Consider the following 26,325-nt stretch of genomic DNA (forward strand, 5'->3'; position numbering starts at 1 on the left):
TGAGAGGAGAGGTGGCCCAAGCCACACTCCTAACACAGAAGCTGCCTCCAACTGACAACTGCTCACAAAGGAAAAATTCCTTTTCTTCAGTGGAGTCTCACTGGACATGCAAGCCATGCTTAAGGGCTGGCCCCATATGCCCATAGATGGTTAACATAAAACAAACTCAGTGGTATCTTTGGAGATATTTTTGTCTCATGATGCTTGGTTTGGGCATTAAAAAACAAAACAAACAAATCTTTACTTGGTCTTCTGCTCGTAAATTATGGTTTCCAATTTTTGTGTTTGTATGGGTTTTGTGTATTTGCATCTGCACATATATTCATTTCTCGTGGTTTTCTCTGGGGTTGTGTTGTTTGTTTATTTTATTGTTTGCTTATTTGCCTGTTTTTTTAAAGAGGGCGTGGAGTTAGATAAATTCGAACAAAGAAGGGGAAGATCTGAAAGGAGGTTAGGAAGGGGAAGTAGTGATCAGAATATGCTCTACAGAAGCAAATGGAGGCCAATGATATGTCATGGGCTATTTAATATTTTTACTTACTTTTATTTTTAAACTGATATACAAAAGCATAAGAAATTGCATATCAATGGTGCTTCTTTTAATGTTCTAATCATATATACATTTCATGTTTAAATCAAACACCCTCTCTCCTTAAACACTTACCATTCCTTTGTGGTTCAAACTTCCAAAATCCTTTTGGATAGCTTTTTGAAATATGCAGAATATTCCTGTTCTCTGCAGTCACCTTACACTGCCTCTCCTGAGCTTCCTGCCAGTTTAGATCCACGTGTGCGTTAGATCACACAGCACTTGACTTCCTCCTCCTGACTTATTTCACCTAATATACCAATCTCTGGTTTTATCTGTGCTCCTAGAATTAACAGGATTTTGTCCTTTTTAATGATTGGATAGTATTTCCTTGTGTTATACACACGGTTTCCTTAACTATTCCTCTTTGAATGGACACGGTGGTTTCCATCACTATGAAGAACAGTGGCGGGATGAACGCGAGAGTGCGCATGTCTCTTCAGCATACTAACTCGACTCCTACAAATCTAAGCCTAGTAAGGCAACTCGTCTTAACGCAGTTGAATAAATGTAAATCCCCACCAGTGGTGTTCCAGGTTCCCTTTCCTGCCACACCCTCATCAGCCTTGTTACCTGCACACCTTTTCACACTAGCCAGTTTCCTATGGGGAGGCGGCACCTCTCTTGTAGCAGTAAAATAGTTAAACCCCTTCAGCTCCCAGCAGGTTGCGAGTACGCATGTGCAGCATCGGCCCAAGGATTTGCAACACACACACACACACACACACACACACACCAGCTAATTTTGATATGCCTTGACTAACTCAATGGCTGGGCATTTCTAACCCTGCCCGCAGCTAGCATATATTCTCCCCTCCAAATTTCCTGAGTCAATTTGCTTAAATCAACATTTCATCTTGTTGACACCCTTTACTCTGCTTCAACGCTTTGCCTCAACATTTTTGGGGCTAAGTGCTCTGGTCAAGAGAGAGTGTGGCTCTTGGGGCAAGAGACGCGAAGAATGGAGACAAGACAGGGTGTGATTCAGTCTCTTCTATTTTCTCAAGTCTCCCTTATTGAAGGGAATTCTGAGGTATTTATATACACAAGCAGGAGAACACAGGTGAAAACATTTTACCACGTGCACCATACAGCTGAGGTCACTAAACAGCAAAACAAGCTATGTGGGATAAACAGTATATTTATCAGAGTGTGCTTCAGCTGTTAAAGGCTTTTGACAACCAAATCTTTCATCAGGGTATATGGTTCCAGATGGCTGCAAAGTTGATCTAGCCGCTTTCTACTAAAGTCGGCTCCCAACAGGTCCCCCTTTTTAAATTTTTTTCAAAAGGGAAGGCTGGGAAAACTTACGGAAACCGTGCCTGTCGGAAACCGTGCCTGTCCTAGGTTGGAACAAAGGACCCCAGCCTCACTTAAGATGGTGAGGCCTCCCTTATTTTAGGGGCAAGGGTCTCGATATGCTCTCTTACCCGTCATTGGCTAACCGGCTTAGCACGCAAGTTAGGGGTTAATCCTCATCAGTCTTGATGACAGAGGTTTCAGAGTCCCCTACTTCCAGCCTGTAATAGCAGACCTGTATGGGTTTCATTTGTTATCTGTTGCCGTACCAAAGCCATCAGTTTGAACAGCATGAACCCGAGAGACAAGAGACTTAATATCTAAACCGTTGATATAAAAGCAACACTCTTTAAGGCAACACACAACTTCCCCTGTTGGAGAAGTGAAAGGTCTAAGCCTTGTACCCACAAATTTATACCAATGAAATCCTTGAATTTTGCATCAGCTTAGTAACAATTATACAGATAAAGACAGCCTAATATTAACCACCTCAGTCCCCAAGTCCAGGGAATTGGGCCGCCGACTCTTCATTAACTTCTTCAAGCTGAACATGGGCGTTGACTTTTAGAAGAGGAATGAGGGGAAGGGTAAATTGATAAGCATCTGAAGTTTGTCTTAACTGCATCCAGCTGGAAGTCCAGGGCATCAGTGAACATGCAGGTGATAAGATTCATTCTCCAAAGCTGTGTATTCTGCAATATACAAATCTCAAAACAAGTTATAGAATCAAGATAATTATTTTGATTCTCTGAAATCTAGTGTTCTGGAGGCCTACCTCTGTCATGTCTGATCCATATAATTCTGGAAGACATAACTACTACCTTAATGACCTCATCAGAAAACTCATAGAAAAACCTTTTTTTCCAAATTAGCCTTTCCTTAAGCCAGTAACCAGAAAAAACTTTACATTGAGTTTTTATCCAGAAAAATATAACTATATAACTCAGAATCACACCCATTTTGAAAGTTAAATCAATTAACATTATCATTCTGCTTAGCTCTCTGTCTAGAGCAGCCTTCTATTTATTCCTTGTGTCTTTAAAGCCTTTTTCATCTGTTTTTACTCACTTATTTCTTGCCCCATTTTCGTTACTATAACCTTTATTTATTTATCTGTTTGGCTCTCTTGACTCAGAGCAGCCTGCAATTTACTCCTTGCATCTTTAAATCCTTTTTCATCTGTTTCTATTTACTTATTTCTTGCCCCGTTTTTGTTACTATGCAATCACCTTTGTTTCACTTCCAAATTCAGCCAGCTCCGTCAGTCGACTGGTTCTCCAGCGCAGGGTGTCTTCCACTGTATCCCGCTTACTGGAGTTCAAACATTGAGGCTCTGTCAGTCGGACTGGTTCTCCAGCGCAGGGTGTCTTCCACTGTATCCCGCTTACTGGAGTCCCTGTTCAGGCACCACTAATGTTGAGGCCCACACTCGGCCTCAATGCTTTGCCTCAATGCTTTTGGGGGCTTAGTGCTCTGGTCAAGAGAGAGTGTGGCTCTTGGGGCAAGAGACGCGAAGAATGGAGACAAGACAGGGTGTGATTCAGTCTCTTCTATTTTCTCAAGTCTCCCTTATTGAAGGGAATTCTGAGGTATTTATATACACAAGCAGGAGAACACAGGTGAAAACATTTTACCACGTGCACCATACAGCTGAGGTCACTAAACAGCAAAACAAGCTATGTGGGATAAACAGTATATTTATCAGAGTGTGCTTCAGCTGTTAAAGGCTTTTGACAACCAAATCTTTCATCAGGGTATATGGTTCCAGATGGCTGCAAAGTTGATCTAGCCGCTTTCTACTAAAGTCGGCTCCCAACATCATCTCTGTTACCCGAGACCCAAAAGGGGAAGCAGCCGCTAAGGGATTCTTGAATGCCAGCGGGCCTTTAAGTTTCATCTTTCTCCTTCCCTGTCATGGCAATTCCTGTCCTCCTCTCTCCCCTCCCTCTTCTCTCTCCCCCCTCTTCTCCTCTGCACCCCTTCTGTCTCTTGCCACACAATCTACAAGTCCTACCCCATTTCCCTGCCCAGCCAATGGCTGTACAGCAATTTTTTTTATTATCAATCGAAGCCAGCTGGCGACAGGGACCCTCAGGTCTGGAAGTGTGGCATTTTGGGAGCCAAAATAAGACAAAGCATTAGAACCAATTCCCATCACTCACTATGGTCTTGATCTTCCTTGTTGATAAGCTATATTGATCATCTTTTTATATGACTATTGGCTATTTTAGTGTCTTCTTTTGAAAAAAAATTCTTACGTTTATGGCTTAATTTTAATAGTTTTTATTGTTCTTGTTATTATTAAGATATTCTAGATTCCAATCCCTTGTCAGATGTTTACATTAGCTTGTTTAAAGCAATAGAGACCTTGGCCCAGAGCCCAAGTGACAGTGACACATTTGGGCTTTCCAGTAATTGATCAGATAGAGTGTGGGCATAAAAAGGGCTCCTACAACCCAAGTACTGGGGGCAGAAGCACAGGGAGTGCAAATAAAGCCTGGAAGCACTTGCCATATCAGCACATTCCTTAACCTAACCAAGAACAACATTCTGTCCAAATAACAAACAAATGACCAATAAGCCTTTGAATCGTTTTCCAGGAAACCAGTCAGTGAAATAGAGATTAAAACCACACCATGGTATCACTTCACATCCTTTAGGATGGCCAATGTAAGGAAGGGAGGGAAGGAAGAGGTAAGAAGGGGGTGGGGTGAAGGGAGGGAGGGGAAAAAGGAAAGACGATGGGAAGAAGAAAAGGCGAAGGAGAAAGAAAAGGAAGAAAGAAGGAAAGAAGGAAGGAAGGAAGGAAGGAAGAAGAAAAGGAACGAAGGAAAGGAAGGAAGCAAAGAAGATTTCCAGGAAGGAAGCAAAGAAGAAAAAAGGAAGGAAGCAAAGAAGAAAGGAAGGAAGGAAAAGAAGGAAGGAGGAAAGGATGGAAAGAAGAAAAGGAAGGAGGAGGGAAGGAAGGTTGATTTGTGAGGGTTACTGAGGAAAAACTGAAATGCTTGCTAATTTCTGCTGGAAATACAAAATGATGCAGCTGCTATGGGGAAAATATGAGGGTGCTTCAAAAAGCTAACCACGGAAATATCACAGACTACAAAAACTCTTTATGCAGGGTTTGGGGGTTCTAACTTTGTGTAGCTAACACCCTGAAGAATAGCACCCTTTGCCCTATTCCCTTAGAGAGGCCTCTAAACCACCTGACCACAAACCCTAGAGCAGTGGTTCTCAACCTTCCTAATGCTGCGACCCTTTAATACAGTTCTCTCATGTTGTGGGGACCCCAACCATAAAATTGTTTCATTGCTACTTCATAACTGTAACTTTGCTACCATTATAAATTGTAACGTAAACATCTGATATGCAGGATATCCGATATACAACCTCCCCCGAGGTGGGTCGCAACCAGGGGGTTGAGAACCGCTCCTGTAGATGAAGCCATTTAAAAGTGTCAGCACCTTGGGGATCTTTACAACTAATGCTCTCATTGCCACGCCCATGAGCCAGGACAGACTGGCAGAAGCCTGAGTCCTGGGTTCCTCTGTGTTTATCGCCAGTTTGCTTTGATTTTCTTAGTTTAACATTGCTCGTTGAGATGCAGCCAGCACGGGGAAACGGCTCCTGACTTTACGGCAACAGCACTCAGCGAGCCTGACTTCCCTGGAGCAGCTGTGTTTTGTTCCATCTGTTCCAAACACAAAAATGAAGAGTCCAGTATGCAGGACATGTAAGGTGTTTCATGCTTCGTCTAAGTCACCATCGGCCCAAATATAATTTGGGTCATTTTTAATGATCCCACTTGGAATAAAAAAACATTTCAGATCAGCTGTACCTTTTTTTTTTCTTTCTGAGAAACAGGTGAATTGATTGAAGATTTCTCTAACAGGCTGACAGTGGGAAGACCTAGGTGCAAGTAATAGATGTTTAACGGGTCATATGGATTTACAACAAAACTACTTGGCTGAAAGTCAAGATTTTAAGCCTATGCTAAAGCAAGTGATGGCATTAATGTGTCAGTTAACCCATTAAAGCTAACCTCAGAGGGTGTGTTGATTTTGCATTAAGAAACAAAAATAAAGTGACTTCCTCTTGGATTAATCTGACTAAGAGAAAGCCCAACTTTGAATTCTCCATCTCTCTCCCCGTGCCTCCCGTCTCTCTGTGGTCTGTGGTCTAACGTACGCCGTCTGTTGTGTGTATCAGTGCCTGAAGCCGATGAGTTGTGCCTTGCTCTGTACTTATTGAAAAGTACAGAAAACATGGCATGACCCTTTGGTTCAAGGGCATTATTCAAAATGGCAAATGACATTTGGAATTAAGAATCCCCCCAATGCTGCTATGGGAATTATAATTATAGTAACCCAAAATAGCCAATGTTTTAGTATAATGAGACCCTGTGATTCCCCTGAGAACCCAATTCACCAACCCAGCAAATCTCAGTGGAGGAAGGGAAACAAGAGACTCTGCAAATGGCTTTAAGAGGGAACTATCCCACAATTGCTGGGTTCATATCCTCGGCCTCTGAAGAGCAGTGGGGATTCTGGGTACCTGCTTGTGTTATAAGAGTGCTGTAAATTCTCCTTGTGGGGTCTTTAAGAGTCACTCCAACACTGCTATGGAAATTAACGTTGATAAAGGTCTATGAAAATTAATGAGTTTATTATGTTTCCAGGTCCTGAAGGTGGGATAGATGACTTGTGCAGGGAGCTGTGTGATCTAACAATGCTCCCAAGTAATATACTCAGCCAAGCAGCAAGCAAGAGGAAGGCCCTTGGGGAGATGCTTGTGTTGGGTGTGGGAAAACTGCTAATTAAGGTTGAAGTCCACCATGACCAGATAGCCAACCAGATGAGTAGCATGGCAAAGATCACTGCTGATTGGATTCTGGTTCAGTACTAAACTGTTCTCAGTATAAAGGTTAAATACTTTAGTGACATTTCTCTATTAAAAAATAAATTCAGAGGAGGTGTGGGAAAACTCAGCTAATTAAGGTCAGAGTCTACTGTGACCTGATAGCCTTGGGGCTCAGTGCAATATGGGAGACTCCCTTAATTGGGGGGTAGGGGGGAGAGGGCTCCTCTTTCTATGACCTTGTCTAGAGAATTCTAGGCCCCCACACTCACCTCCGCCTGAGGAATGTTACCTAGCCTTAGTTTTACAGGATCCATTTCCTTTCTCTTGACAAAGCCTGTTCAGCCAGCAGGGAGATTCCTGAAATGCTTCCCCATGCTAATGAGGCATTCCAGGTACCCTAAGCCCCCAGGCAATGACTTTGCCCTTCCTGGATGTCCCTACTCTCAGTCCCTCAAAACTTTTTTGGCTTTGAATCACCTTAAGTAAAGTTGATGTGCCCCTGAGAGCTGATCCCAGCGTGATAATTCACCTAGGTACTCACAGGGCTTCCAAACCCCATCCATCCCCACCCAGCCCCCACCCCAACCACATCCACCACCACCCCAACCCCCACCTCACCTCCACCCCCAACCCCACCTAACCCACACCCCAACCACCACCCCACCCAACCCCCACCCCCACATACTGTCTCTGTTCCTACTGCTCTTGTGGATTATTGGCCCATGAGAGCAGGGTGACCCACAATTGGGCTTGTGAGATACTTAAGCAAGTACACTGACATGAAAGAATTCACTGCTGTGTTTGAATGTGTTCAGGTCACAATTAAGGGAAAGGCAAAAACAGAATTTGTGACAGGGACCAGCCTCATCATGCTGGTTACCCAGTAAGGTATTTTAGCATATTTGAGGAATGTTGATACAATGGAAAAACAGAAGACTTAAAATTGTTTTTATACACTACTAAGTCCTACATGTTGAAACAATGTTTTTTTGTTTTGTTTTTTGTATTTCTCTTGATTCCTATTGAAAGGTCCGGGACTCCCCAGAAAGGGGGTCCACTTAAGTCACAGGATAACACACACCCAAAGGACACACTAGAGACCGTCTTGCTGTAAAGCACATGAGGTGGTTTATTAAATCAGAGCTCTGGGCCAGCCCATATCCCCATATCTCACATAGGGGATAGAGGGACTGACCTCGTGGCTCAGTGGTCTAGCACTTATATATGGGCGGGGTGGGGAAAAAAGTGAACTTTCCCGAGGGTGCACAGGATTGGTTGTTTTACTTTTTTTTTTTTTTTTTTTTTTTTTTTTTTGAACACTAGCAGGCCGTACCATGGGGGCAGGGTGTAGTTCCTCTCTTGGCCAGTCAGTTTCTGGGATGTTCTTAACAGGCCTTTGTCCTGTAACTCCCCCTCCTCTGTAACTAATTAGATGGACCCAAACCTGCTGGCAAGTGCTTTTCTGCCCAAGGTCTAAGGCGAAAAAATTTACACATATTTCATAAAATGGCCTTTATAATTTTTCACTCTACAGTATCATCAAATACACTGTGTTTGCCCAGTCATCTAGATGATTAAATATAGACCAATGAATATTATGGGTGTGCACCTACTGTAAGAGGTGGATTTTTTGTGAGATTATTTACCTAGCCAGAAGAAATTGGGCAGAACAATTTAGCAATAGGGCATATTTTAAAAGAACTACTGTAGAGTGAAAAATTATAAAGACCATTTTATGAAATATGTAGACTTTTTCTTTGGCCTTAGACCTAGGCAGAAAAAGTGCAGGTTCCAGAACTTGGAACTGAAAATAAGATTTCAGGCCTTCACTGCCCCAGGACACATTGGGGGGGAGGGCATTATCCCTGAATCAGAGGACACTTACTGGATTACATTCCTCAAGCCTCAGGGAGTAGAGACCACCTGTGGGTGGGAAAAGCCCAAAAGGCAGGAAGACACATTCCTGACCACAGAGAAAGATGCAAGCCATCTAGGTGGGGCTATAGCCGGAAGAAGTGAAAATAGTTAACCTGAAATAGTTGGTAATGACATGGTAGAACTACATTTTTGAGAGGAATAAGTGTGCAGAGTGATTTTTCACATGACTCTAATCATTTAGGGTGAGTACCTCTGAAATGTTCCACTATTTTTATGTTTTGTATCCTTGACAACCCCTCACCCCCCTTCCCACTCCCCTGGTTTGTGGTTTTTCCCTTTAAAACCCTCCTCAGACTGGCCGGTGGGTCGAACTCTACATACTCTACATACTCCTGCGCGAGTATGTAGTCAGACCTCTGGCTGCCAGCTCTCTTCCCTAATAAACCTCTGCTGATTGCATCCAGGTATGGTTTCTGTTGGTAACCCGTACTCTGCCTCAACACTTTAGGGCTAAGTGCTCTGGTCAAGAGAGAGAGTGGGGCTCTTGGGGCTGGGGACTCGAAGAATGGAGTCAAGACAGGGTGTGATCAAGTCTCTTACCAAGTCTCTTTTCTTCTTTTCTCAAGTCTCTAGTCTCAAGTCTCTCTTATTGAAGGGAATTCTGAGGTATTTATACGCTTTTGCCACGTGCCTTGTAGGCACGTGGATACCACATGCCTTGCAGATGTTGATATAATGTAAACCTTACAGGCGTCTATAGCATGGATAGCACGTGCACTGTGTGCCTTGCAGGCTTGGATACCATGTGCGCCTTACAGGCCTATATGGCCTGGATAGCATGTGGACAGTACGTGAACTGCACGCCTTGCAGGCATGGCTACCACGTGCACCTTGCAGTTGGGGGCAATAAACAGCAAAACAAAATATGTGGGATATCAGAGTGTGCTTCAGCTGTTGTAGGCTATTGAAAACCAAATCTCTTATCAGGGTATATGGTTCCAGATGGCTGCAAAGATAATCTAGCCGCTTTCTGCTAAAAGTCGGCTCCCAACAGGTTTCTTGTGATCTTTGGGTGGTCGTGATTTCCTGAGACTTGAGGAAGGGTCTCCTGAGTTTGGGGGTCTTTGGTACTATGAATACATTAGGGCTAGGAAGGCAAATCCATCTGAGAAAGCATGTGCACTCTGGTGAAGTCATGTGTTCTCTATCTGTGGTGGATAAGGCAGCTGGTGATTGGTGTCATGTCAAGGTTTGAGTTTGCCCTCTACTCTCTACACAATGTAGGCTCAACAGTGACAGTGACTCAAGAAGGTGAAATCCCACCCTCCATCCCTGCCACCATGGTTATTTTGCACAAGTTTATAGTACATGTCCTGAAGGTTGGCATGGGATGGAGGCTGTCGGACACCCACAGGACGTGTCATTTTGTCTAATTACTAAAAGCCTTTTCTACCATTGAAGTGCTTTACTGGATGGAATTTATGAGGCACAAATATTTTCAACTATGTGTCTATTCTAGAAGATTAGAAAACAAACCTCAACCCCCCTACCATCCGTCTGTGCTGGGAGCCAAACCCATGAAATTACCTGCTGTTCTGAAAAAACCTAGTCAGTTAAAGTACAAAGTTAAGAAACTATGTTCTTGGTCTCTGGCCCCAGGAACTTAAAGAATGTCTGGTATTTCCCGGAAGCCGGTTACAATAGTGGGGTGGTCTTAGGCAATGAGGAAACAATAGTGGGATAGCCTTAAGCAATGATCCTTGCCTAAACCTCCCATTTTGCTATGCCTTATAACCTGCTGTCTAAAATTAAAATTTGAGAGCTTGATCAAAACCCTCAACTTGCTCTCCTCTGTGTCTCTTGTCCTTCCATTCACCCACTCCCACCCCCACCCCCCACCCCCAGGTCCTCGTTGAATTCCCCACAGGTGGAGCACGGCTGCCTCTGTGAAACCATTAGGAGGAGCCACCAGAGAGTACTGTAGACCTTTAATCCTGCCCACCTTTCCGCACAAAGCAAATACCCAAATGTAATCTAAGTTCTGCCTACTTGAGGAATTTTCTTTCACCTCAATACATCAGAACCTGGACAGAGGCTTTGATGCTGCACACACACCATCAGTGTCAGTAAACTATGCAACCATCTTTAAACTAGGCCTAAAGTTTGTTTATCCTGTCACCATTAAATTATGAACCTGTTGCTTTAAGCTCAGGGGTCATAGCTAGAGTAAGGGCCTCTCCTTAGAAGAATGAAGTCATAGGCAGGTAAGTCTAGACAGAAAAAGCAAACCTAAGGTAAAAGAGACACAGCCACACCCTTGGTGTTCAGATTCCTTACACAGCAACAATGACAGACAAACATGGACAGGAGAAGATGGTCAGATTTTCTCCACGTCCCTATAGTCATTGACTGAGTTACAGTCAATCTCCTAAAACACTTGAAGCATGCATCTATGGCTAGACCATATACTTTACTAACACCCACCCCAGAATATGTTATAAAGTTAGATCTTGTTACCTGGGAGACTCAACTCTGAATGCCTTCCCATCATCTCACACAGAGAGAGGAGACTCTGTAGAAGGGCACATGTGACTAACACCCCATTTTTCCACATGAAACCCACCTCAGCACCATCAAACCATCTCTCTCCCATCCTCTGTCACCGATTGAAGCTGTCCTGTATGCTTTTTAACAGCCATAAATGCACAGGGAACTGTCTATGAAACCACAGGCCTCTGGGGCAAAAAAAGCAATATCAGGAAATGTAGAAAAACTCTGCTAATTAAGGTTGAAGTCCACAATGGCCAGATAGCCTCTGGGCTCAGCATAATATGGGAGACTCCCTTCATTAGTGGGGCTTCTGTGACCTTGTCTGGGGAATTCTAAGCCCCCACACTTGCCTCTTCCTGAGGAATGCCACATAGCCTCAATTAGATTACAGGATCAATTTCCTTTCTGCTGACAAAACCTGTTCAACCAGCACATGAAATTCCTGAAATGCTTCCCCATGCTAATGAGGCATTCCAGGTACCCTAAGTCCCCAGCCAATGACTTATACCCATCCTGGATGGTCCTACCCTCAGTTCCCCACAACTTTACAAACCTTTATCTGATCCTGGTGTGGTCATTCACCACAGGTACACAGGGCTTTCAAACTGCCCCCCAACGCCATCTCTGCTCCCACTGCCCTCTGCTTCTGTTACCCTCATGGATTGTATCAGCCAAAGATCCATGAGAGCAGGGAGACCAACAAGGAAACAGAGCTGGAGTGTGCTGAGGTGTCTGCCCCCAAGGCTTCCACACATCTCCTGGGAGAGTACAAGCCCAAGCCCTTCCCTTTCACTTCTATTGGAAAACAAGTTGATCCAGCTCATACCCAAACTTATGGCTGCTACAAAGTGAGCCTAAGCTTATGGCTCCATAGAAACATTTAGCTTAGTATGAAAACCTTAGGTCACCTTGTCATTTGATGTCCAGTGATTCTAGACCTCTACTTATAGCATCTGTCAGAAGAAATCCAGATATCCATAGGGAAAGCATCTAGATATCTGCCCTATAACTCCACTGTTAATACTTGCTAAGGCCTCATGCTTCCATTCCCATGAGTTTCTCAAATATCTTTAGACAAGCTTCTCCATAAGACATGAGTGGAAAGGACGCTCCACTAGTGCAGAGATTTCTCCTGCTGTCTTGCTGGCGAATACTGGTTATTCAGCAGTAGTGTCCTAAGCACTTTAGTGTGATACTCATAGCCCCCAACAAAATCCACTTAGCATCAGGTTTATTGATCAATGGAATAACATTGTCCTGTCTGGTTCATCTGTCAACTTGACCCAAGTTAGAGTCATCTGGGAAGAGGGACCTTGGTTGAGAAAATGCTCCTATAAGATAAAGCTATAGGCAGGTAACACTGGTAGTTCTGGGTCCTATGAGCAAGCTTCTTCTTCTTTTTTTTTTTTTTTTGTATACAGGCTGACTCCTTTTAAGGGCAGTTCAACAGCTCAGTCTTAGATGTGAAGAATTCAAGGTTTTCATAGCTCAGGGGTAGGGGTTTCCAAAGCTCAGGGCTAGGGGGTTTCCAAATGGAGCATTTGTTGGGCAAAATATGTTGGGTTACAGGAGCAGAACATAAGCATAAAAAGTTAATCATAATGACCTCCCGAAACAAAACATGTTTGAGAGGTGGGCATAACAAGGTAGGTATAACAACAGGTAATCATAATGATATAATATAATCATATAGATGGCCAAAATAACTCTTTGAAACAAAGGTAAGATTGCAAGATGATTAGTATCTTTTTTGAAACAAATACATGGTTGTCATTTCCTGGAATAGGAACCATTTGTCGTTAATGGTGTGTTTATAAAAAGAGAAAGAGAAAGGGAATATGTTCTGTGGGTGTGTGTGGAGAGGAATGGGAGAAGGAGATGTCTCAGTGGGCCCATGCAGAGGCATCTCCTCCCCTTGAGGGACCAGCCACACATCAGTATAGTATAGAATAGAGTTTATTCAAGGCATAGGGAGGGGAGTTAAGAGTGTAGTAGAGGGAGAGGGAGAGGAAGAGGGAGAGGGGGAGGGGGAGGGGGAGGGGGAGGGGGAGGGGGAGGGGGAGGGGGAGGGGGAGGGAGGAGAGGGAGAGGGAGAGGGAGGGGGAGGGGGAGGGAGGAGAGGGAGAGGGAGAGGGAGGAGAGGGAGAGGGAGGAGAGGGAGAGGGAGGAGAGGGAGAGGGAGAGAGAAGAGAGAAGAGGCCGGCCACGCACACGGGGAGAGTGGGGGAAGGGAAAGGGGAAGGGGCAAGGGGACAGGGAGAAGCAAAAGGCAAGAGAGGAACAAGAGGTCAAGAGAGAGCAAGAGAGAGAGGAAGGGGCAAGCATCCTCTTATAGTGGGCCAGGCCTACCTGGCTATTGCCAGGTAACTGTTGGGTGGAGCTTAGACAGATTAGACAGAATGCTAATAGTTAAGGTTAATTGTGGGGCCTAAGCCAATGCTTAAGAAACAAAGGTTTAATCATAAACAGGAATGAACTTAGTTTGTCTTTACTATAAGATGGCTTTTAAGTGTAAGATGATAACTACAAGAGAGAGAGAGAGAGAGAGAGAGTTTTGGATTGGTGGTCTTTCTCCTTGTATGTTTGGGATTAACATCATCTCATAACAATGAGCCTCAAAACCATGATCAGTCCTTGATGTGAGAAAATGAGCATTAAATACAATATATGTCACTCTAAACATGAAGGAGTCTTAAAGGGAAGGAGCGGCTTCCCTTTAAAACCTGGAGAATGAGAGACAGGGAGAGAGATGGCTACATGAGAAAGGTGATGGTGGGGAAGCCAGTGATGCCTCTTCATGGAGCAGCTTTTAAAGAACTTGCTTGAAACAATTATCCATGAGGAATCTCTGGACCAATCCCGAGAACAAAGAAAAGGGCAGGCTAGGAGCCTTAAAGGGGAGGACAGGAGCCACCTTAGAATCCAGAGCCTTAAAGGGGAGGACAGGAGCCACCTTAGAATCCAAAAAGGAGCCTCAGTAACAGTGAGAGCAATAAGGAAGAGAGATAGAGAGTTAAAGACACAGAGAGATGGGGGGGCATGAGAGAGATAGAGATGAGAAAGAGATGAGCGATTGAGAGAGAGAGAGAGAGAGAGAGAGAGAGAGAGAGAGAGAGAGAGGAGGGGCATGAGAGAGATATAAAAGAAATATGGAGAGGCCAGAGAAGCTTTTCAGAGAAAACCCAGAGGTTAAACATCAAGAACAAAGAAAATATCAGATGTTTAGAGATTTGTGGGGGGCTCTGTTGGAAAGTTTTGCATCATGTGATTTAGTTCCATATGACATATGTGACAAAAAAAACATAGCCTAGCCAGGTACTGCAAATCAAGCGCTGTCAAGTCACAGAGAAGACTGCTCCTTAAGTTTCTGTCCTAGGAGAGATTCAGGGAGGCATGGCCTGATCTCTTCAAGGGTGGGATCTGGCCTTTAAGACAAGGGACCACTGTCTTCCTGCCCCAACAATAGGGATTGCTACATTACACTTCACAAGTCACTGACAGTGTCAACACTTCTGCAGTTCCTTGAGGAACCTGGACATCAATTGTCATGTTAAAGCAGGAGGGAGAATGCAAGAGCACCCACTAGGCCTTTCCAACCATAACATCTTTATTTATGACCCAGAAAACTAACATGATGGTTCCTTCAGTCAAGTTTGTCTGTGCTGCACATCAGTATCTGGAGAAGTAACGCCCACAGGCGGCTGTTGACTGGACATGTGAAGATTCAACTTAGGCCAACTAGGCCATTGGTCGTTTGACATCAGGAAGCCTTGCTCTGAACATGAGCCAGTAGACCATGGTGTCACTTGGTTTTCCCTTATTTAACCTCAATTCTGAGTCAATTTCTAGTAGTCCTTTGAAACTCTTGCTATTTCATTTTCCTTAGTGTCTACCTCTGAAATGTCTTAAGTCCCTGGAAGAAAGTTTAGAAAAAAAGAATATATAACTGAATTTTTCTATCATGAATTTATAGATATAAAACACATTGAGTTTTTGTCATACATTTATGCTAGAACATTGTCTTTCATTCAAATTGTACTGGTCTTATACCCTCTGTGTGCTTGGCCTTGCTAGAGTTTGTGGAGATAAATACTCTCTATAGCTGAGATTTAGTAAACAAAAAAAAGGAAATAACTTTGTATTTCAGATAATTCCAGATTGCAACAAATGCAACCGAAGGAATAGAAGGTGTGTAGTGAGACACTATTTCTGCGGATTTGTGAATATATATATATACTCACCCCAGACCAGAATTTGATGACAGATCAAAGTATGGATACCACAAAACCCCAACTTGGTAAAACAATGAGTTTTATTGGGGTTACTTACAGGAGGATGGATGAGGGGTTGCTGCCAGAAGCAGAAATGACTCAAAGACAGTAGCATCACTAAAGCCCAGCCCAGCATGGGTGACAGCCCAGAAAGCTGGGAACCTGGAGCACAGCACAGCCTGCAGGCAGCTTAGTAGGTTGGAGACTGCCCTTGCCAGTGACTCAGCTGGTCTGAGCCTCTTCCAGGCAGCTGATCTGGCTTCTGTTCCCTCCAGGCTGTTAGGCTGGTCCCTGCTTCTCCCAGATGGTTGGTCTTGACTCAGAGTCTTCTATGCAGCTGGGTTCATCTGAGAATGACTCAGTGGTCTTTATTGGTTACTCTTAGAAAAGAGCATAGTGAATTTAGTCAGTTTTAGGAACTTCCGGGAGCAATTTTTAGTTGTTTACTCTCTGCTGTAATAAGCTCCCTTGCAGTGTCTCACCTTCATTTAAAACATCCTGTTGTTCCACTCCCTGTAAACATCCTATCTTAGGAAGGTTTCCTCACAGAGGAAAGATTTTAACCTTGGAGGAAACTACAACTGTACAAGGTGTTATGAATGGGATGCTGCAGAGAACTTTTTTGAGATGGCATTTTAGATACAGAGGACAGGAGAAATCATCTGAGAGAGGGGTGGTAAATCCTGAAGGAAGCAACAGAGTCAGTCATGAAGAGAACTGAAGAAATAAGACCTGGGAAAAAAAGAACAGGTCTAGCAAAGACCCTGAGATGAAAATGTGCCTGTGTGACCAAAGCTCACTAGCCAAAGGAAGATGGACAGCAGTGAGCAGAGCACATACAACATTATAAGTAAGAATTTATGATGTGGTTCGGGCTATTATACAGCATGCCTTGTTTACTTTTCCTATCACTGTGACTACGCATCCAACTGTGCTATGCCAGAAACAAATTTTCTCTCTCCACAATGCCAGAATGTACTGAATAGAATAAATTCACAAGGTTCATTGGTTTCAAAGGCAGCAATTTGCCAGATAATCTCATCTACTTGATATCTGTTCAAGGTGAATTTAAGTTCTTTTATTCTAATGTTCACTGCTAATAGTAACTCTCATCACACATCACACAGGAAATCAGATACATACAGCGTAAGACTCTAGCGAGCAGAACCTTAGTTTACAGGAGACCCCCTGAGTGAGCCACTCGATGACAAGAGATCGCTGCAAAAAGCAAGAGGAATTTTTAATGTTTCAGCATGCTGTATCCCAAAAGGAGAAGTGACCCCGCCCAGCTTGTTCAGTGGACATTTGTACAGTTTCTAGGGGTAGCAGCCATTAGGCACAATGTGATTGGCAGAATAGTGACTTTTTAAACTGATTGGATTTTAGGGAATGAAGCGGCAAGAACCTCCCTTGTCTGTATGTGACCAATGGTCCACTGTCCATGTGCTCTGGGCCCCCTCCCCACCAGCAGGTCAGTCCCCACCCCCTGTGGTCTGAGGAATGTTAATTAGCCTCTGCCTTCTAGAGGGGAGGGGTGCCTAAGCAGTCTATGACCATTCTTTTCCAGGAGAGGAGGAGTCTGGAGGAATTTTCCTCTTCATTCCCCTCATTTCTTTGTGCATGCTTCAATCTTAAAGCTATTGTGGATAGTTATGCCGCTCATATCTCTGGTCTTCTGTACCTAGCTCTTGATATCTTTGTCTCAGGACAATCAACTATACTGCACCTATGCAATCTTTAATAAAAACAACTAAACGATTTAAAATGCAAGGGCCAAAAGTAGTAAACTAAGGGGAGTTAGTTGTTAAACCAAGACTCAAACCATCTTTGCTCTCTCTCTCTCTCTCTCTCTCTCTCTCTCTCTCTCTCTCTCTCTCTCTCTTGTAGTCTCTCCTGTGCCTCTGCCATTGAATCTTTAACTATCTTTTTCTTACCCCCTGAATGGTCTCCAGTATGTGCTTCTCAATTTTCTATACTTTTAGGTAGCACAGAAAACGTAGCTCCCCTCTGTAACCGGGTTCTCCTGAGAGGAAGCCCAGGAATGAAGGGGAATGGAGGGTGAGAGAAATGTGGGGACAAGACAAAGTATTCTGATCAAGGCCCGAAGTTTAATAATTTGCTTTCACATATAAAGGGGAAGCCCCCACCCCCCCACCCCCAGAGTCTCTTCTCAGTTCAGCCCAGGGGCTGGGCAAGGAGAAAGCAGTCCAGAAGATGTCAAGGCTAGCTCAGCAGGCAGTCCATTCTTCTTAGCTCAGGTAGCAGGCTCCAAGGCGCCAAGGCTGGTAATGCAATGCCTCTCCTAGGTCCTACTGTTGCTTGGTCTTATTGTGGTAAAAGAGCTTGCAGGCCTTCTCAGGCCTGGGGGAAGGGCACAGTTCCCCCCTTAATTTTTTAAGATGGCAGTGCCAATATCTGAACAGGGCACAATATTTCATCCGTCTAGGGTCTAGAGTGGCTGGGCGACCGTGCCTGGCTTAGGTTGGCATTTATATTATTCCTATATTACCCGTCATTGAGGAAATCATACATAGCATATTGATGTATGCCTCTGCCTTAGGTTTATAGGAGCTAAAAATTACTCCTATAATTATCCGTCATTGAGGAAAACATACATAGCATAATGATGTAAGCCTCTGTCTTAGGTTTATAGGAGCTCAAAACACTCTTACCTGTCATTGACTAACTGGCCATCATTGGCACACTCTTTAGACCAAGACCACATTCAGACCAAAGGACCTGTAGGCATGCACTAGATGCAGTTCTTCACAGCGTTGTGTAACTTCCATGATGAATAGCTGAGCTTCCTGAGAGCGATCCTGTGTGAGGGCAACCAATCTGCCTAAAATACAAGGTTCAAAGGTTAAAAGCAACATGATTATCCAAGCAATGTAGAAAATAAGATTGGAAATGGAAGTATTTCAGTATCTAATCCAACTGCTAATTAGCAGGGATCAGACACAAAGTCTGGCCACCAGGTATATAGTAGGTGGCTTTAAGTAATGATTAAAAACACTCTCCAGTAAGAGTGGAGATTATTAAATCAGCTGGCTGACTTTGAGCCTGGGGGAAGGGCAACCCCCCCACCCCCACCCACACACACTGATGGGCCTGCTGCTAGCTTTTCCCATCTTGGGGACACACATATATGGGGGTTTCCCGCAGGACACTTTCCAACTTTGGGAATTTGATATTTTCTGGTCTGGCTTCTCTAATTTTGGTATACCACTACAGTCTCAATTCACTCCCAATAAACTTACAGACAGCATCTTTCCTATTCCTGGGAACAAGTCACTTATCAGTCTGTGCTAGATGGATAGTACCTGATGGATGGTGCCATTTCTGGGTCTGCCCAGGGACACAATCATTCTCTGCCTTCAAATAGCCAAAATCTGCCAATGTAAGTGATGTCTTTTGGGGCAAGGCCTAGCTTGCAAACCCACTCTTGTTCACAAAATGGAATAACTTAGAGTAGCACATAGCTTGATCTCAAAGTTAGGGAAAAAAATGTATTTTTGGATCATCATTCAGGGAATACCGCCTACCATAACAAGAGCGTATGCTAGATGGTGGTAAAAGACCCCTGAGAGGGGAGACCCTCACTCAAGTCTCAGAATGTCACGGCCACCCAATAATTCACAAGACACCAAACTAGATGCAATCAGCAAGAGGTATATTTCAGGATCAACCAGCTGATGGTCAATCCGTAACTCACACAGGAGCAGAGGAATTGACAAAACAGCCTGGCCAGGGGAGGTCTTATATAGGGGAACCCACAAGTGGGGGGAGGAGGATGGGGGTGAAGAGATAACTAAGGAAACATAACATAAAAACAGTGGAAAGTCCCAAGAAGTCCCAACCCATAATTTAGTCAGGGTCATTCGGAAAACATCTTGTACACTTATCTTTTGCAAGAATGTAACCTTGCCCAACCATTTATCTTGTGGTCAGCTAGTTCCTGGGACCACCCAGATGACTTGCATCTTTCTTTATGGTCAGGAATGTGTCTCCCTGCTTTGAGCCTTCCCCACCTGCAGGCCGGTTCTCATCCCTGAGGTCTGAGGAATGTTAATCAGCCTCTCCCTTCCTCTCCTGAATGTTAATCCAGCAAGTGTTCTCTGACTCAGGGATAATGTGCTCCTCCCAGAATGTAGAATGTATCCTGGGGCAGTGAAGACCTAAAATCTCACATTTAGTTCTGCTTTCTTTGTGGAACTAGTGAACCATCTGGCCTGCATTTTTCTGGCTCAGGTCTAGGGGTCATAAAAACTGTCTATACTTTTCCTGATTTTTTTATATCTTTCAGTGGTAGCACTACATATGGTGGTAGATGCTTGTAGCACAGGGTGCTCACATCCTGCTCACATTGCCAAAGACCAGAGAGTGCAAGCTTAAATAGAGAAGCCAAGAACCTTCAAGACTTACTCAACACCCCTATGTCCACCAACAAGGCCTCGCCGCGCCACATTCCAAATATTTCACACCCTCTCCAAACATCACCACCAGCTGGGGACCAAGTGTTTGAACACTTGAGCAAGAGGGGAACAGGTCATATTCGAACCGTAAGATGACACATTTAATTTTGTAAGACACTTTAGAGTTGTGTAGATCTATGGAATGTAAGTGCAACACACTCTGAATTCTTGTCACATTTCATCCACTTTTAATGGTTAAGTTGTACTTAATTACATAGTGTAATATACTTGACACTTTAGGAAGATCTAAGTGTCAGAGAAGTGCTCTGTGAGTTATTGTGAAATGAGCATTGGAGGGCTATCTCAACCCAGTGGAAGGCCTAAGAGACCTGCCATGGTGTTTATGGCAGGTATCCTATGGAGGCCTACCTCCTCACAGCTGGCTGAGGGGGCTGGGGAGAGGTGTGCAGCATTTGAAGATTTTTATCTGGCTCTTGAATTCATCTAGAGTTTTCCACACAAAAAACAAGTATGAAATTTACTTTATGCTCAATTATTCCTCAACAATGACTTTCCAAAAGGAAGCATTGTGTCAGTGATAATTACACTGTACTTAAATTACATATGAAGCCATTGAAAGGAGTTAAATAGCAAAGTGGTGGTTACATAGTTTTGAGAGAGAGAGAGAGATAACTTGAATAGTTAATAACAATCCAGACTCCAAAATTGCTAACAGAAAATATCTTGAACCATAAAAAGGAATGTAAGATGATAGATATGCTAGTAATCGTGCTGGGGCTGTTTCATAATGTATACAGACGTCAAAACATCATGCATATACCGTAGTTATTTATGATTTTTGTCAATTATACCTTAATAAAGTGGGGGAAGACTCTAGCCCACCACAGGAGTTCACATTGTTAGGAAAGGAGAACCCTACTTTCCTGTAGCAACTCTGCACAAGGCACAGAAGAGGGAGCATGAGTGGTCCTGCCATGGACATGTGAAGCAATTCCCTAAAGAGTAAATTTGCCAACTAGAGAGCCATATATAAGTCACTGAAGGAGCAGCTGTTGAATGCGCGAATGACCAGGCTAATAACAACAACAACACAGCTGATTCTGAGAACCAGTGAAAGGAAAGATGCCTTTGTTCTGTGGAAATCGCAGATGGATGTGAATGCCACTTACTCAAGTAGAAAAGAGCGTGGGATTAGGGTGTGTCCTGTCCCAGTGCGGGTCAAAGCAGGCAGCTGCTTTCAACCATAATGGACAGGCCAGAGCTAGAGCTGCAACCAGTATCCAGATGGTATTCAATGCATGAGATAATCTCCAAGGACAGGAAATTAAATTAGTCAGGTTCTTGTTACTACAACGTAATACATAAGGCAGATGACTTAAAAGAGAAAAAAGTCTTTTTAGTCCATGATTCTGAAGGTTCCAGTCCAAGTTCATGTGGCCCCATTGCTTTTGAACCTCTGATGAAGGTACCAAGTATAAAGGGTAGAGAAAATAGCCCAATTTATAAGCCAGGAAGCAGAAAGAGACAGGATGGGACTAAGGTCTCATAATCTCTTTTTTAAAGCCCATTGTGTCCACCAGCCACCACTTCTGAAAGGTCCTACCTAATCCTAATAGTGTCATTGTGGAGGGCGAGGACAAGCCTTTGGGGGCCATGCCCAAACTGTAGCTCAAGTCCAAAGCCTTTCTTGCTGCAGTAGGTGTGCATTTGAGATTCCCCACCAATTCTACTATCTCACTTTGACTGAGCACCTAGAGCTCCTACCCTCTGTACTGGTGGGCTCACAGCCTCCTGAAACTCCAGCTCCAGGAGATCTGGCACACTCTCTTCTTGCCTTTGTGGACACTGCAGTCATGTGAATGCGTACACACACACACACACACACACACACACACACACACACAATTAAAAATAAAACAAATCCTTTTTTTTAAAGGTTGTTATTAGAAGGTGCTGATGGCTACCACTCATCTGCCTTGGCTTTTGGCAACTACCCATTCCTAGATTCCATAACCATCGCTCAGTCTTACCTACCAAATTCCACCACACGTCTTTATATGCTAACAGACCTTCACTACCTCTCTGTCTCTTACTAAACCTTTTCCTCCATGGGCAAACTCAGTCTCAGCCTCTGTCACAGAGTACATACTATAGACACACCACACATCCTGCATACAAGACTGAAACACGGGTTCTGACTCCCTGGGTTACTAAGTTCTCCATCTTTTACTAGCTGTTCCATAAACTGTTAAGAAAGGGTATTGATTACTGCTTTTGTACTTTTTATTTGTGTTGCACCTCTTACTCTTTATTTTCATCTTGAACAAAATGCATAGTATTAAGTTTCTGGACTCCTTTCTCATCTATTCTTACGTGAATCGTGTCAAAATTCAGAAGTCAGCCCAAAATAGCTTCAGACCAGTCACACTGCTGTGATAAACAATAAAGAGCAGGCCAGATCCAAACTGAAGGTCAGGGGATTGCTGGCTCTCGAAATCAAGTATTCTTATATAGCCCAAGGTGGGCTGGAGCAACTCTCTGCCTAGCCTCACACTCACAGTCCTCCTAGTTCTACCTCATGAGTGCTAGAATTTCAGGCATGTGAAGTATATGTATTCACATGCAAGAAGTAGAATAGTTAAAAAAGAAAAAACAAACAAACTTACGATATTTGTGAAGTATGGTCAACTTTTGTTTAAAAACTATGTAAATGTATATAAAATTCAAAGAGGGCACACTTTTTTTTTGATAGAACAACAATATGTTGATAATGTGGCCTCCAGGATTGCTAGTAACTTTCTTCTATTATACTTATATTTTGAAATTTATTCATACACTAATAATATTATTTGTTATTTTTGTTAATTTATTCATTTTAACATTCTGATTGCAGTCCCCCTCCCTCCTCTTCTCCTAGTCTCACTCCCACACCCCTTCCCACATTCTCTCCCTCTCTCTTCTCCTTAGAGAAAGGAGGCCTCCCATGGGTACCAGCCTACCCTGGCACATCAAGTTGCAGCAGGACTAAACACAACCTCTTCCACTGAGGCCAGACGAGGCAGCCCTCACACACCCCGGAAATGAATCCAAAGGCAGGCAACAGAGTCAGAGACAGTCCCCATTCCAGTTGTTAGAGAACCCACATGAAGGCCAAGCTGCACATCTGCCACATATGTATAGGGGTACAAGCATGCTCTTTGGTTGGTGGTTCAGTCTCTGTGAGCCCCCATGGGCCCAGGTTAGTTGATTCTGTAGGTCTTCTTCTGTTGTCCTTGACTCCTCCAGCTCATTCAATCCTATCTCCCACTCTTCCACAAGACACACCAGGTTCTGTCTAATGTTTGGCTCCACAGTGGGTCTCTGCATGTTTCCATCAGCTGCTGAGTGAAGCCTCTCAGAAGACAGTTGTATTAGGTTCCTATCTGCAAGCATAGCAGACAATCATTAATAGTATCAGGGACTGGGTCTCTCCCATTGGGTGGGTCTCAAGTTGGACCAGTAATTTGCTGGTCAGTCTCTCAGTCTCTGTTCCATCTCTATCCCTGCACATCTTATACACAGAAAAAATGTTGGGTCGAAGGGTTTTGTGGGTGGATTGGTGTACTCCTCCTTCCACTGGAAGTTTTACCTTGTTCCAGGAAGTAATCACTTCAGGCTCCACATCCCCAGCTACTAGAAGTCTCAGCTCAGGTCACCCCATAGATCCTGTCCCAGGTCTCTGATTCATCCCTTGTATTGCTAGTTTTACTATTTCCTGAATTTGTGAAATACCAAATACAGCATTTACATATTCTGTGGACAATAATAGTTTGTAGTCTCCATTTCAGCAGTACCTTTAGTTATAATTTAATTTAATATAATTCCTAACAAGAAGATAGTTGGACAGCTATAAAACTAGCCACACTGAGAAGTATAATATAGCAGCTACTTTAGAAGACAGTGTCGTCTGTTACAATGTCAACAAGATTGCTTCCGATTAATTTTGATTACATCTTTTGCTTTGTTTCTCACTTCCGTGTTTTTCATCTTTTTCTACCTAGAAATAAGTTTTAAGAGAGGAGACAATGACAATGTATTGGCGGCATCGTGTTTCTGTGCAGCAGATCTCTGGAAATGCTAGAAACCAGAGTGACAGAACAGGAGGACTTTAGTGCAAAGGGCTCGACAGCCAGCCACCCCTAATGGCTCAGAGGGAACTTGTACAACAAACGTAACTGAAGTATGAGCATCTCCACTGCAGAGACCATGCCTTGGACACTTTGTATCCACCAGGGGCCATGTGGAAAGAACACAGTGCACTTTTATTGGGGGAAAAAATGGCAAAGATTTCAAGACCCTTGGAAGCTTTGGAGACTGATTGCTCTCAACCTCATCTTGTCAAAAATGATGACACATCGTAGTTATCATGGCCCCTCGGGCTTTGACTGGCCCAGCAAGCGAAGCAGGTACCTGATATCCTGTAACTTGGCCAGCTGCTGCCATGTGTCCAGCTGACTCATGTTTCTTCAGAGCTCTTTAACACCCAGTGTCTGCTTATCACCGAGGGTTCAGGCCTCTCTGCTGATATATGACAGCTTCTGACAGCCCAAAACATATGCTTTCCAGAAAATCAACTTCTTTGATTCAAATTGTCTAGATAGATAATAGATGTGCCATTATTCTCTCCGACCGCAGATATTTCTAGAATTAGGCTCTAATGAAACATATGCATCATTTAGACAGACTAATAATATGCTAACTCTACAGAACAGCATCTCACACGGGAGCATCCATCTGTGTCTGTGCTTGCAGGATTGGTTGCAATAAGAAAAAAATTTTTCAATGCTGCCATTTCTTTTTTCAGTGTTAGATGGAATCAGAAGTTTAAAAAAAAAATCTTCCAAAATAATAAACACATAAAACTAACAAGAGGAAGGTCGTGGGTGTTCGCTGTCCAAGGTCAAAATGCATGTCCTCTGCGAAAGAATAGCTGTGGTATACAGAAATGACATCTTGACATAAAAGAGAAGACGAGATCACAGAGAGCGCCAGTGTTCAACAGCACTTACAGTCCTGCTGGATAAAGAAGAGATCAGAACTGACGAGACAAATACTTGAGAACCTATGCAAGAAGAGAAGAAAAACTGAGACCCATTTTCAGACTACTAGGAAAAATGGTAAGTTAAATCAATGAGGACAGAGAGATCCAACTTCAGAAGTATTTTTTTTTTCTCTAGAAGTAACCACAATAATAAAAAAAAAAATCAAACATAATTAAGTAGTGTTTTTAAAATACTTAAATCTTGAGATGGCCTGATATCTCCCACACCCTACAGCCTGCCTGTCTGCCTCTCAGAAGATCTGCAATAACCAGGAAATAGGTGAGACTCCTGCCCAACTACCCACACCAGTTGGGACCCCCACAGAGCCCAGGTGACCTACATGTTCTGCCAAGCTCCATCTTTCTTCCTGTCTGCCTCTGCACCTGGGCCAGATCAGCAGGTTGACACCCTGTCACATCCCACAGCCTGTCTGTCTCCCAGGAGGTCTGCTTTAACCAGGGACACAGTCCTTCCAGTTTGCGCCTCCTTGACAACTGGAGCAGATCCTGCCACTGGACCCCAGACGCTGTCTCCCAGGAGGTTCACCCTGGCCAGGAACACATGAGCTGTGCCCTAACCAGGGACACAGGAGGCCTGCTCTAACCACAGACACAGGAGCCCCACCCCACCCTGCCCCAACCAGAGACAGCACTACCTGCCTCCCAGGATACCTGCTCTGAGCCAGGTCACAGAGCTCTACCTGCCTCCAAGGAGGCCAGCTCCAGTCAGAGACACAAGGCCAGTTAATACCAGATAATCAGATGGCAAGAGACAAGTGCAAGAACATAACAACAGAACCCAATGCAATCTGGCACCATCAGAACCCAGTTCTTTCACCACAGCAAGCCATGGATACCCTAATATGCCTGAAAAGCAAAATTCTGATCTAAATCCCCATCTCATGAAGATGATAGAAACTTTTAAGGAGGATATAAATAACTCCCTTAAAGAAATATAGGAAAACACAGGCAAACAGGTAGAAGCCCTTGAAGAGGAAACAAATCCCTTAAAGAAATACAAGAAAATACAATAAAGCAGGTGAAGGAATTGAACAAAAACAGTCCAAGAGCTGAAAATGGAAATAGAAACAATACAGAAAACATAAGTAGAGGCAACCCTAGTGTGATGGTTTGTATAAGTTTGGCCCAGGAAGTGGCACTATTAAAAGGTGTGGCCTTGTTGGAGTAGGTGTGTCACTGTGGGCATGGGTTTAAGACCCTCATCCTAGCTGCAATGGAAGTCAGTCTTCCACTAGCAGCCTTCAGATGAAGATGTAGAACTCTCAGCTCTGCCTGTACTATGCCTGCCTGGATGCTGCCATGCTCCTGACTTGATGATACTGGACTGAACCTGTAAACCAGCCC

At 43.7% G+C, this 26,325-nt stretch overlaps 1 long non-coding RNA gene across 1 annotated transcript; it reads right to left on the minus strand.

Moving 5' to 3' along the window:
- Positions 1 to 22,818: 22,818 nt before the first annotated feature.
- Positions 22,819 to 25,473, minus strand: LOC143441863 (uncharacterized). Its single transcript, XR_013109604.1, has 3 exons — positions 25,302 to 25,473; positions 24,330 to 24,512; positions 22,819 to 23,302 (listed from the first exon to the last, which is right to left on the minus strand). It is a non-coding gene; the product is annotated as an uncharacterized LOC143441863 (long non-coding RNA).
- Positions 25,474 to 26,325: the final 852 nt, after the last annotated feature.

The sequence above is a fragment of the Arvicanthis niloticus genome, chromosome 4 (assembly GCF_011762505.2).
Source record: "Arvicanthis niloticus isolate mArvNil1 chromosome 4, mArvNil1.pat.X, whole genome shotgun sequence".
NCBI classification, from domain to species: Eukaryota; Metazoa; Chordata; class Mammalia; order Rodentia; family Muridae; genus Arvicanthis; species Arvicanthis niloticus.